The sequence below is a fragment of the Pleurodeles waltl genome, chromosome 3_1 (assembly GCF_031143425.1).
Source record: "Pleurodeles waltl isolate 20211129_DDA chromosome 3_1, aPleWal1.hap1.20221129, whole genome shotgun sequence".
NCBI classification, from domain to species: domain Eukaryota; kingdom Metazoa; phylum Chordata; class Amphibia; order Caudata; family Salamandridae; genus Pleurodeles; species Pleurodeles waltl.
This window is the reverse complement of record NC_090440.1, coordinates 1545868095-1545880484: the sequence shown is the minus strand read 5'-3', so window position 1 is coordinate 1545880484 and position 12390 is coordinate 1545868095. Positions and strand designations below refer to the sequence as shown.

Here is a 12390-nt window from a genome sequence, read left to right as displayed (position 1 = left end):
ACACGCAGACACAAAGCATTACACACAGTCCTCCTTAAGGTGTTCAGATTCTCTCTCTTTCATTTGCTGCCTCCATTCCTGTGTTTACACAAATGCACACAATTGTGTAAATGTGATGGAAAGCAGAAGGCCCGAATGGACCCCGTTCTGTCAGACACAGCGTGATAGTGAATACCCACACATTAGGCACATAATCCCTGCTGAATAGCACAGCAGGGTCAGTTTAGGGCCGTCAGAGGCAGGTTCAACTCTGACAGCCCAGTGCTCACCAGCACTACCAGCTAATGAGACTACCTTTCATGGGTACCGGTACTCTCCTTGGCAGCAGAGAAGTGCCGGTACTCAGAGTGAGAAAAATAAGAAGTGCCGGTACTCAGTACCTGTGAGTACCGTCCCATTTAAAGCACTGCTTCTGTCCCCCCAGAACCTTGCCTAGATTAACTCTCTGGTCATGCCTTTGACTCTATACAGCACTCTGCTGCCTTTCAACTAGGTTCGTACTACACAAATACCATACACAAACAGACCTTGTTGAGCAGTGGAATCCTGTTTGTGTTCATCCCATTCCCAAAACTGCTCTAAACGGATGTAACTTGATAAGGATTCTCAAGAGCCAGCTTGATGCACAGCTATCTCATTACCTTATGTAATAAACATGAAACTGGCTAAAAGAAACACACCTTAGCCCTGCCTAAATGTTGGTTACCTTCACTACAGAATTTGACTGGGCGGAAGATGTGTGCTTTCACGGAAAAAGAGTGCTTGCATTGCACTTTATGCCTTGTTGGAAGGCCTCTGATGAGTGTAGTAGGTCTCAAGTGTGTTATGGCGATAAACCATTTATGCCATATGTTAGATACCACAGATCTGGTAATCTTGAAAAGATAAAACAAATGCAGTGGGTTTGAGTTACTTATTGTGAATGAACTATATCAAAGACAATGGGCCTTTAAGGGTCGCTTGGTAGTCCACTGTTGTAAAGCGTGTAGATCACTAGTTCCCAACCTTTTGACTTCTGTGGACCCCCACTTTATCATTACTGGAACCCAGGGACCCCCACTGAATTTTTATTGGAATCCGGGGACCCCCCTGACAGAGTCATTACTTAAAGCTGTGGAGCTAATCTGTTAATATTATTTAATTTTTTAAGCAGTTGCGGACCCCCAGTGGGCCCCGGACCACAGGTTGGGAACCACTACTGTAGATAAGTATTAAATATAAAATCAGAGGTGCAATACAAAATGATGACTAACCGTGCAGTATGTAATGAGGAGCACCTGAGTCTCCCATATCTTATAGATGTAAATAGGCCATGGCCTGAATTGCCCTTCCCCTTTGAAGGTTTGGAGGCACCTTGAAAGGTTGGGGGGCCCTCCTGCACCTCAGGGACTGCTGGGGACAGCATTGCACTTCTGCATATAATCTCACAGATTACCATAGTAAATAATGGTTTTGGGATTGGTTACCCCCTTTGACAAAGCTGGGGTAGAATATTTGCACTGTTGCCTGCAGGGCCCACCCGCACTCTCATATTTGGGAACAATCACTTTTTTTTCCTCATCAGACATTTCCCAAGAGCAAACAAGCAAATAATTCACAAAAGGGGAAAAATGAGAAAAATGAGAGTTGAGACAAAGGGATATGGAGTGTCTGGTACAGGATTAAGGAGGCATGAGGTGGATTCCAGACTAGGTGCCTGGGTATTTGTTGTACTAGTGCTGGCCTCGGCCTTCTGAGCAGAACTTTGGGCACAGGCACTCATTCTTTTACAAATTAAGTTCTGGTGTATGCTCGATATATTAGGGCCACTTTAGTTACAGTAATAAGCCAAAAATACAGTTTATAGGCCTGATGGGTTAGTTGATAAAAAAAATATGATGTCTGATACCAGTGGTGAAATCTGTTTATTATGAAATGGTATGACAAGCACAGTAGTCTAAGGTTTCATGTTATAAGCATATATTAAAGTCAATAGGCCTTTATGAGTGGATTGCTGTTACAGTGTGGTAAAGTATGTGAACAAATATTTTGTTACATGGAACCTCACACATTACCATAGTCGGCAAGTCTTTTAGTGTTTATCTCTCTCTGACAAGCCCCCTGTCTAGATCTGCACTGTGAGAATCTTTACTTGCACCTTTAGAGAAGGTTACATGTGGTTTTGTCACCTTTAATCTAGTACATAGACCTACTTTTATGCAAGTGATTTAATTGTGTATATATATTAAGGCAGGTTTCAGATCTGGCATGCAACATTTAGCTGTCTTCAGCTCTTGAGAAAAAATAATAAAAGGACATGCATAAATATACATATGTAGAGGGACTTTGGATCATTTTTTTCAGCCCTTGGTCTGTTTTAGTGTCACTCGCATTCTGTTTGCGTCAGTGCTAGCATATAGAATGTGGCAATAGTTCAGCTCACTTCAGCCAGTGACTCTCTTGGCCTGTGCGTGACTGCAATTTGCCCTGATTACATGTGCCCCGCGAGTGTGTCAGTGCCATGGCTTATGTGCTAGTCCTTTAGTTTCTAACTGCCTTCTTCCATAGACCATCTTTATTTACTTTTTTTTTTTTGGAGTGCTCAGCAACTCTCCAGACAGGGCTACAAGGCTCATTTCATCTACAGTGAATTACATTCTATCCGGCCATTGCCTCTACAACTGGTGGCCTTTAGGGAAAGGTATTGTGTAGACTATCACTGCCTTACTGATCCAAGATGGCCCCTATATTGCTCCCCATTTTGAATCAGTAGAGCTGTGGCGCTATGAACAGTACCATTCCATCATGACAACCCACAGCTGTGTTTAATTTTTTACTTACTTTTCATTGCTGGTACACACCTGCCACATTTATGCAACTGAATGTTTTTTCTTCTTTTTGACATTGCCAATGTTTGTTTCTTCTCTGAGGAGGTTCCCGGGCATCTCGGTAAAATACATATGCCTTTCTACCCAGAAACAGGCTAGTTTACCAGGAATGATTTAATCAATATGACCTGGCCTAGAGGGCTAAGAGCAGTTTTCAAAGCATGGAAATGGTTGCTGTCAGTGATTTTCGTTTTGGAAGTCCAAACTCTCTATGAATAGTGTATCTGTGAGCCAGTACTCTCTGTCGTTCCCGTCGATGCACGGGCTAGGTTTTCTGAAGAGCCGTTGGAGTGAGGTCTGGTGTGGTCCTCTGTTCTTCCGGTGCGCTCCTCTGTTCTTCTAGTGCAGCCCTTTTCTGCCTGACAGATCAGTACAAGGGGTGCCCCTGCTACCTGTGATCCTGCCCAGCCTAGCCTCTGACGAGAGGGAGCCAACTGAGCCACTTCTACGCCTAGTGCCAAGAACCATTGTGTACCCCATCACACCACAGTTACAGTTGAAACCTTCCTGGCTTACAAAGTCACCTTTTTAACTGGCACCATGGAATGGCCTCTGCATCCCACCCCAGTGCTCTTCTAAAGACTTAATGATCGCTGCATTCAATTGTTATATATTGAAAGAATGCTTTGATTACTTACTGCCATTTATCATGACTCTCCTACCTCGTCCCAATCCATGCATCATGAGGTGTGTCCACACAGTGGAGACAGGCACCCCTTTGCATACCCAAAAGGATAAAAACGTGAAGTCCTCCCTTTAAAATGCACCTATAAAGGACCACCTCTACCATGAAACCTCCTCCGCCAACTACCAAATCAGCCCAGCAGTCTGCGATTGAAGCTGGGCACACAGCAGGGATACTTCCCTGTCCCAGACCTTAGGTCATGAGTATACACAAAAGGAGGCAGAACAAGCTTTAATCTCTCATTACGGTAGCCACCCCAAAGGGGCAAAGTCTTCTCACAGTGGAGAAGGGTCCAGACCCAAAAGGTCAATAAAGTCGGAAGTGCCAGTGTCAAAGGAAGCAAACAAGCCCTACAAGACCAGAGGCAGAAAGCACAATCAGAACGCCCAAACTAGCGGGGACGCTCTTTAAGGGACACCTGCATTAGCAACCAAAAGAGGCAACAAGAAAGCCAAAGAAGTCAAAGGCAGCAGCACAAGTTCATGGCCATGCAAGGAGAGAGCCAGAATAGACCAAAAAATACCACCATAAAGACCCTCCAGCAAAGCAGGCACTCCCCAGCTCAAGCAACAAGAAGACATGGGTAAGAATATCAAGAAACCCTACTACTGAGACAGGGAGGGATACAGTAATGCCAAAGAAGAAGGCACAGGAGGCAGTCTCCCAAAAAAAAACCAACCCCCAAGCACCACTGAAGTCAAAAGGGAAAGGCTGCAAATAGGCACAGCTTCACACCAAAATGGCACAACAGCACATCGAGTCAAGCAAGTTACCAAAGGAGAAGTCAAAAGCAGGGCCAACAGCTGCCAACAAAGCAACAGAGCACTGTCCAACCTAAAGAAGTGTACGACCGAGCCCAAAGAAACAAGAGTTTCACAATATAAAACCCAAGAAGACCACAGGGAAAGGACACCCTTCAAAGTGGCCAGACCCAGCACCCAACTGTGGACGATAAGCCCAGAAGATGAAATATTTTCATGTGATGCACCAAGGCATGCCTACTCACACTAAATCACAGATGAGGCCAGGCAAGCAAATTACTCAAGAATAGAAGAGAAGTAATATTTGAAATACTGGGCATTCTGAAGCAAGAAACCAAGCTGTGTTAGTCAAAAGCAGTGGCAAACTATGCGCACCTTATACTGAATGTGATCAGACACTGCACGAGGAGGAGAGGAGTACACAGCAGGCAAACTAGGTAAAGGCATGGTCAAGCTCTCACTCAACCAAGGAACAAAGCCACAAGAATCCAGACTAAACAAACAAACAAGAAAGGGCACAGCAACCAAAATAAGCACATTCAGTGCATCCCACGCCTTCAGCTTGAAGGTCCAACTTGCAGCCAGGACACAAAACCTGAGAGAGTCCCCACAGCAACAAAGGGAGGACCTATCGGAATGAACACAGTGGAGAGGCTGAAGAAAACACCCTTACAACAAAGATCCAGCAAGCACCACAGGCCTGTAAGAGTTGGTCTGTCAAATAAGCTACAAACACCACAACCCCAGTATACTTCACTATATATGGAAAGGCAGCTCACATCATCCCATGCACACACAGACAAATAGCAGGAGTGCAATTCATTATTTTAAACTTACATTTAAAAGTACACACATAAGATATGCTGCTGTAAAATTCTCGAAAAAGATTAAGGTTTAAGATAAATATGCATTCAAAATATAGAGTTTATTAACAAAGTTAGACAGTACCTACTGCAAACATTTTTATTAGTGCATTAAAAGCAATGCACTCCAGAACTCAGCTGGTAACCCCTTGCATTACCTCACAAGACAAATAAATCTTGTCATCATGAAGCTTCAAATGGCTCTATCAATTACAGGGAGTGCAGAATTATTAGGCAAGTTGTATTTTTGAGGATTAATTTTATTATTGAACAACAACCATGTTCTCAATGAACCCAAAAAACTCATTAATATCAAAGCTGAATATTTTTGGAAGTAGTTTTTAGTTTGTTTTTAGTTTTAGCTATGTTAGGGGGATATCTGTGTGTGCAGGTGACTATTACTGTGCATAATTATTAGGCAACTTAACAAAAAACAAATATATACCCATTTCAATTATTTATTATTACCAGTGAAACCAATATAACAACTCAACATTCACAAATATACATTTCTGACATTCAAAAACAAAACAAAAACAAATCAGTGACCAATATAGCCACCTTTCTTCGCAAGGACACTCAAAAGCCTGCCATCCATGGATTCTGTCAGTGTTTTGATCTGTTCACCATCAACATTGCGTGCAGCAGCAACCACAGCCTCCCAGACACTGTTCAGAGAGGTTTACTGTTTTCCCTCCTTGTAAATCTCACATTTGATGATGGACCACAGGTTCTCAATGGGGTTCAGATCAGGTGAACAAGGAGGCCATGTCATTAGATTTCCTTCTTTTATACCCTTTCTTGCCAGCCACGCTGTGGAGTACTTGGACGCGTGTGATGGAGCATTGTCCTGCATGAAAATCATGTTTTTCTTGAAGGATGCAGACTTCTTCCTGTACCACTGCTTGAAGAAGGTGTCTTCCAGGAACTGGCAGTAGGACTGGGAGTTGAGCTTGACTCCATCCTCAACCCGAAAAGGCCCCACAAGCTCATCTTTGATGATACCAGCCCAAACCAGTACTCCACCTCCACCTTGCTGGCGTCTGAGTCGGACTGGAGCTCTCTGCCCTTTACCAATCCAGCCACGGGCCCATCCATCTGGCCCATCAAGACTCACTCTCATTTCATCAGTCCATAAAACCTTAGAAAAATCAGTCTTGAGATATTTCTTGGCACAGTCTTGACGTTTCAGCTTGTGTGTCTTGTTCAGTGGTGGTCGTCTTTCAGCCTTTCTTACCTTGGCCATGTCTCTGAGTATTGCACACCTTGTGCTTTTGGGCACTCCAGTGATGTTGCAGCTCTGAAATATGGCCAAACTGGTGGCAAGTGGCATCGTGGCAGCTGCACGCTTGACTTTTCTCAGTTCATGGGCAGTTATTTTGCGCCTTGGTTTTTCCACACGCTTCTTGCCACCCTGTTGACTATTTTGAATGAAACGCTTGATTGTTCGATGATCACGCTTCAGAAGCTTTGCAATTTTAAGAGTGCTGCATCCCTCTGCAAGATATCTCACTATTTTTGACTTTTCTGAGCCTGTCAAGTCCTTCTTTTGACCCATTTTGCCAAAGGAAAGGAAGTTGCCTAATAATTATGCACACATGATATAGGGTGTTGATGTCATTAGACCACACCCCTTCTCATTACAGAGATGCACATCACCTAATATGCTTAATTGTTAGTAGGCTTTCGAGCCTATACAGCTTGGAGTAAGACAACATGCATAAAGAGGATGATGTGGTCAAAATACTCATTTGCCTAATAATTCTGCACTCCCTGTAAAGCCAAAATCTCTCTTCCAAGAAGCCTTTTCATTTGCAGATTAACCAGTTGTACTAATTTAAATTTCTTTCAGGCAGCAGGCACCCTGGTAAGAAGCCGTGTTTCTTCTTTAGCTCTGTCCTTCCCTGGCTTCACAGCACATGAGACCCCTCCCTTTTCAACCGAAGCATCTCAACGGTAGGATTTAACTGTTAGGACTGTTGTCCCCTAACACAAAAATCGGGAATTTATTTGTTAAAGTACGTGCATGTTGTTTCCCTCTGATCCTGCCCACTTCGACCTCTGAAGATATGTTGACATGCAGAAGAATACTACGTTTCAGCTACAGTATCAGAGAGATGGTATGGGAATAAAAAGACTTTCATATATATGCGTGGTCTGAGGCCAATGGCACCGCAAGACATCGATTTTCACCACTAGAGATGCAAGGGCTCAGGAAAAGACACAGATATACAGAGCCTTTTGTCTTTTGGGACAGATTGGGTTCAGAAGATTGGCACTGAAATATAAAGCAGCTATCCTCTTAGTAAGTGTGGGCTCCAGGCATTGGCACAGCGATACGAAGCTAGTGAAGTCACAGGATGTCGGAATATAGAGAATGGAGATGCATGGGTTTAGGGGAATGGCATAGACAAACATATAATTTGACGTCTAGGGAGACATGGCATCAGAAGCATGATGCATGACCAGAGTATAATGTTCATGATATGGATCCTGAGAGATGACGCTTTTCACCTTTGGTGCAAAATTAGCTCACCAGAGTGGCACAGAGGCACAAAGGCTCTCATATTTGGCTCTGCATGGACCCAGAGGATTGCTGCAGAGACAGAGAATTTTCTCTCAGCTCAGTGGATTGACACAGGGATTTAAATCCTTTCCTCACAAAGGATGCATGTAGTCATGGGATTGGCACATGAGATGCACAAACTTTCACCTGTACGGGGGCATGAGGTGAAATACCCTCCCCTCAAAGGATGCTTTGGCTCAGGAGATGGGCAAAGGGATGCAAACTTTCTCCTCGAGGGATACATGAACTGAGGGGATTGGCACAGTGATTTAAGTCCTTTCGCCTCAAACGATGGATGGGCCCAAGGGACTGGAACGGAGATTTAAATCCTTTTTACTTCTAAGGCAGTAGTGCACACACTTTAATTTCTAGGGGTGCATGGATAAGGGGATTGGCGCCAAGATTTAACTCTGTTAACATGTAATGTTGCATGGGCTCAGAGGATTGGCACAGTGACGCGCACATTTTCGGATGACCTTGCTCAGTGGACCTGTACAGAGACGCACAAACGTTTACCTCTAGGGAAGCTCGGGCAATTAACAAATATAGAAGCTTTCACCAAGGTGTGCCAGCGTGGGGCATTTTCACAGGAATACAGGGTTATTCAGCTCAGTGGGTAAGCTTTATGGTACTCTTTTGTGTAGCCACCCATCCAAAAGTATTCCCAGAGTACTGTGGGGTGAGGAGGGAGTAGGTAAATGGGGACTAAGAGGAAGAAAAGAAGGAGTAGAGAGGGAATCTTGTTAGTGGAATGATATTCCCTAAAACGCTGGTATGTTACTGGATCGAGTTATGTTTGAGAGTACCCAGGCTTGGGAGGGCTGACTAGCAGATAAGGAGGGAGGACGCATGACAGGTAATAGGGAGGGGATCAAGGGAGGCAAGCGAGATGCGGAGATGGAAAGAGCTGGAAGTCAGATGGAGGTTAGGGGTGAGAGAAGAATCACTTATGAGTTGGAGATCATTTCTACTTCTGAGTTATACTGAGGCAGGCCAGAGAGGTGCAGGAAGCAGCCTTCCTTCCATGTCTCCACCAAGCCTATAGCCAGAGCTTCAATAATGAAGACATTTAACTGTTTGTCCACAGCGGAAAATGGTGTTTGAACGAAGAGTTTCTCGGGACACCTGACTTGGCTAAGTGCTGCTTCTGGGGTGACCGGATTCAGGAAGGAGGTCCTCACAGGAAACTGAATACTTGGGCTTAGTGTTCCCATGGCAATGCCTCCGGCTTGGGTACCAGGCTAGGTGCTTTGATGAAACCCTGTCTTCTGCCCTAGGAGCGACAGAACTCTTGTTTGCAGCATGCTTCGATACAAAAATCTGTCTCCCTCCAGGATTTCGGGGACAGATTTGCGCAGCTTTAGTATGCGAGTCTCTGGAGCAGTAGATAGTAAATCTAGGTTTGTATTAAGTAGTTCAATATAAAATATAACATCAGCATGACAAGCCTTGAGAAAGGGTGTGCTGCAGAGCCTGACGTGGTTAACAAATGTCATTTTTATATGTTTCCTTTCACCCTGATAACAATGAAATGTTGCCTTTGCATTGCACATCGTCCCTTCTGTTGCGGGTAGAGACACAGTGCTCCCCTCCTACTCGACATATGCCAGCCCTGGCCAGAAAAAGGGCGCCAGAGTGCTAGAAAGCCTTTAACCTTTGGAGATGAGTGAGCTCGCTAGATTGATATTCTGATAAAGATTATTTCCCCTTTAAGGAAGACCGACTAATGGGATTAGCACATAGTCGGGAACCCAAGCCTCTTCTCTCACTTCCCTTTCTGAACTGACTCAGGGCACTGGTCCACAGAATCGAGCCGTTCACTTCTAAGGATAAATAGCTTTGCAACAATCTCTTTAGGCGGTGTGAGAATGGGCAGGATCAGAGGGCTGGCATAGGACACAGACACTTTCACCTCTGTGACTGGGTGACTTAGTATTGGCACAGGTGTACCATCACAATATAATACAATTGTGTTTAGTTGTACTTAATTCTTTAGTATTTAAAGTAACTAGGATTTTTGTGAATTAAAAGGCATGCTTTTGAAACAACAGATCCCCCGCTTACATAGGCAAAGTCAAACACCAACATTGGGTTGTAGGATGGTATGAGTAGGGCTGTATGGAATTTTCATTTTTATTTTTAAAGCACAATCTCACACGAATTCAAAATATTGGGTTACCTACATTTTTAGGTCCGAGTCTGCAAGTGCATGTGCTAGCTCATGTGTCTCGCTTGCAAGAGTTTGTTGTGTACAGTAAAAAGTCTTGGGGCCTGCCTGTCACTTACCATTTGTTGGTTTGCGTGATACCCTTCTTTACAGTCTCTTAATTCGTCACTGCAGGCCAAGCATCAATTCCATTTCTGTCTGTGGCTCAGGGACCAAGCAACTTAATCAGTGCCCGTCCGCTGTGGCTGAAATGATTGAGGTTCTATTTTGTTATTTTTAACTTCTAATGCCCTGTAATCAGAAGGCTTGTGACTGGCAAAAATGTGCCCACCAGGACAAACAAAATTGCACAGTTTTATTTTCTAAATGTAACTTTCACTTATTTGCTCCAATCCACCCCACCCCACCCCAACCCACTCCAAACCAATCCATCTCACTGCAGCCCACCACACCTCAATCCAATCCACTCAACATTATTGCAATCCACTCACTCCAATACACCACACATGCTAGTCAACCACACTCTACTCCAACTCACCCCACTCTATCCCAATTCACCCACTCCACTCCATTCAACCCACCCCACTTCTTTCCAGGCCACCCCACTCCAATCTAATTCAATCTGCCCCACTCCAGTCCACCCCAATTCAATCCAGTGAATCCAATCCACCCTACTCCAAACCAGTCTACTCTAGTCTTATCACTCCAATCCAGTCCAAGCCACCCACCCCAATCCAATTTAATCCATCTCACTAAAATCCACCTCAGTCCAATTCCTCACCCAATTTCAATCCACTCCACTCCACTCCAATCTACCTCACGCCAATCCCCCCTACTCCACCCCAATCCAATCCAATCCACTACACTCCAGTCCAATCTACCTCACGCCAATCCCCCACTCTACCTCAATCCACTCCACTCAATCCAGTCAGTGCCACTACCTCAATCCACTCCAACCCTCTCCACCCTATTCCACCTCACTCCACTCCAATCTATAACACTTTCCCCCACTGAACTCTACTCAACTCTAAGGGCATCACAATACACTCAAAACTCTATCCCATTCTATGTCACTCTAACAAATCTGTTCTATGACACTCTACTCCCCCACTCCATTTTGACACTGCATGCCACTAACTTTTAGCCATGCTGAACAGCAGCCACACTGGTATACAACATGGCAAAACATTTCTAAAGCCAATAACTCATGTATAGGCATGACATATTACCTTTGCCAATGCTTGTTCCTAATGTTTGTCTTTCTTTTATGTGTATGGATGCACAGTTCTCACTCACTCATAGAAGTGTTTGGTTAGTTCAGAAATGCCATGTGCGAACTTTGATCCATTGAACTAATATCTTGCATGTTTTTTGTACATGAAAGCATACCTCCCCTCTGATTGCTAAGCAGATAAATGCCCAGGCATAACCAAGCGAGAATGCCCTTGTGTGCGCCAAAACGTTGTTCAATTTTGCCACCTCTATCGGAAGTGTCTTAGCAGTGAACAATCCAGATCAGCAATCTTTTCACCATTGCACGATTGGTGAGAACAATCAAACAAGAGCCAAAATGGACCATTTGTCATGATGGGTACTCGAGGAGAAACTGTCTTCAATGGTGACACCCAGTTTGTGCAAATGGATGTGCTGTGCTTTATAAACCCAGCAATCACTAAGGTAGAGAGAGCCCATCTGTGGGACCAACTCGCTGTTCAGTTGGTGGCAGACTGGGCTGCTAAATTGTTTGGGCCATCTTTGTTCTCCCCAAGTTCCCCAAGCAAGCAACCTACACACCATGTGACGCTCCAGTAAATAGTTTGTCAAAGAAAGACTAAACATCAAGGAAGGACAAGCTCTACATCAAGGAAGGACAAGCTTTAAGTTTCCGTTTTTGCTTTAATTTCTGACGTTTGTGCATGGTTGGTGCCAGTTGTGATTCCAACATTTTTGTGGCTGCACAAAAGATGATAATTTACTATTTGGACTCTACCTCTTTCTGTTTGTTGGACTTTGACAGTGTATTGTGGCTTTTATATTAGACCAAACGTTTTTGACCTCGATGGAGTGGTTGCAACGTTTAGTTTAGAAGGATTACAAAGGACTGGCAAGCTACTCTCTCAGTCAAGAGGTCCACAAAAACATTTATCTGTAAAAGAAGTATACATAACTAGGCACCCCTGAAATTGGCCATCCACATAAACCCTGCAGAAGTCCAAACAAACCCTTAAGCATGGTGTTAAAGAGCCCTCCACCTCTCATCCCGGTTGTCCAAGGAATGGTGTCCATTGTGTTCTTGCCTTTCCGAGGCCTGTTTCTATTTTTAGGTTTAACGTCTGCCACGACTTTTGAATTTTACTAAAACTATATTTATAATATACTTCCTTATTGGGGCTTTCTGCCAGAAATGTTCATCCATAGGTCTGTTTTTGTTCTGTGTTACACATTTTTGTTCCTCTCACTATAGCATACAGCATAAAACGG

At 44.1% G+C, this 12390-nt stretch overlaps 1 protein-coding gene across 3 annotated transcripts in view; it reads left to right on the top strand.

Annotated features, from left to right (window-relative positions):
• PTPRU (protein tyrosine phosphatase receptor type U) overlaps nucleotides 1–12390 on the top strand; it is a 765217-nt gene that overhangs the window by 216942 nt on the left and 535885 nt on the right. The window lies entirely within an intron of this gene.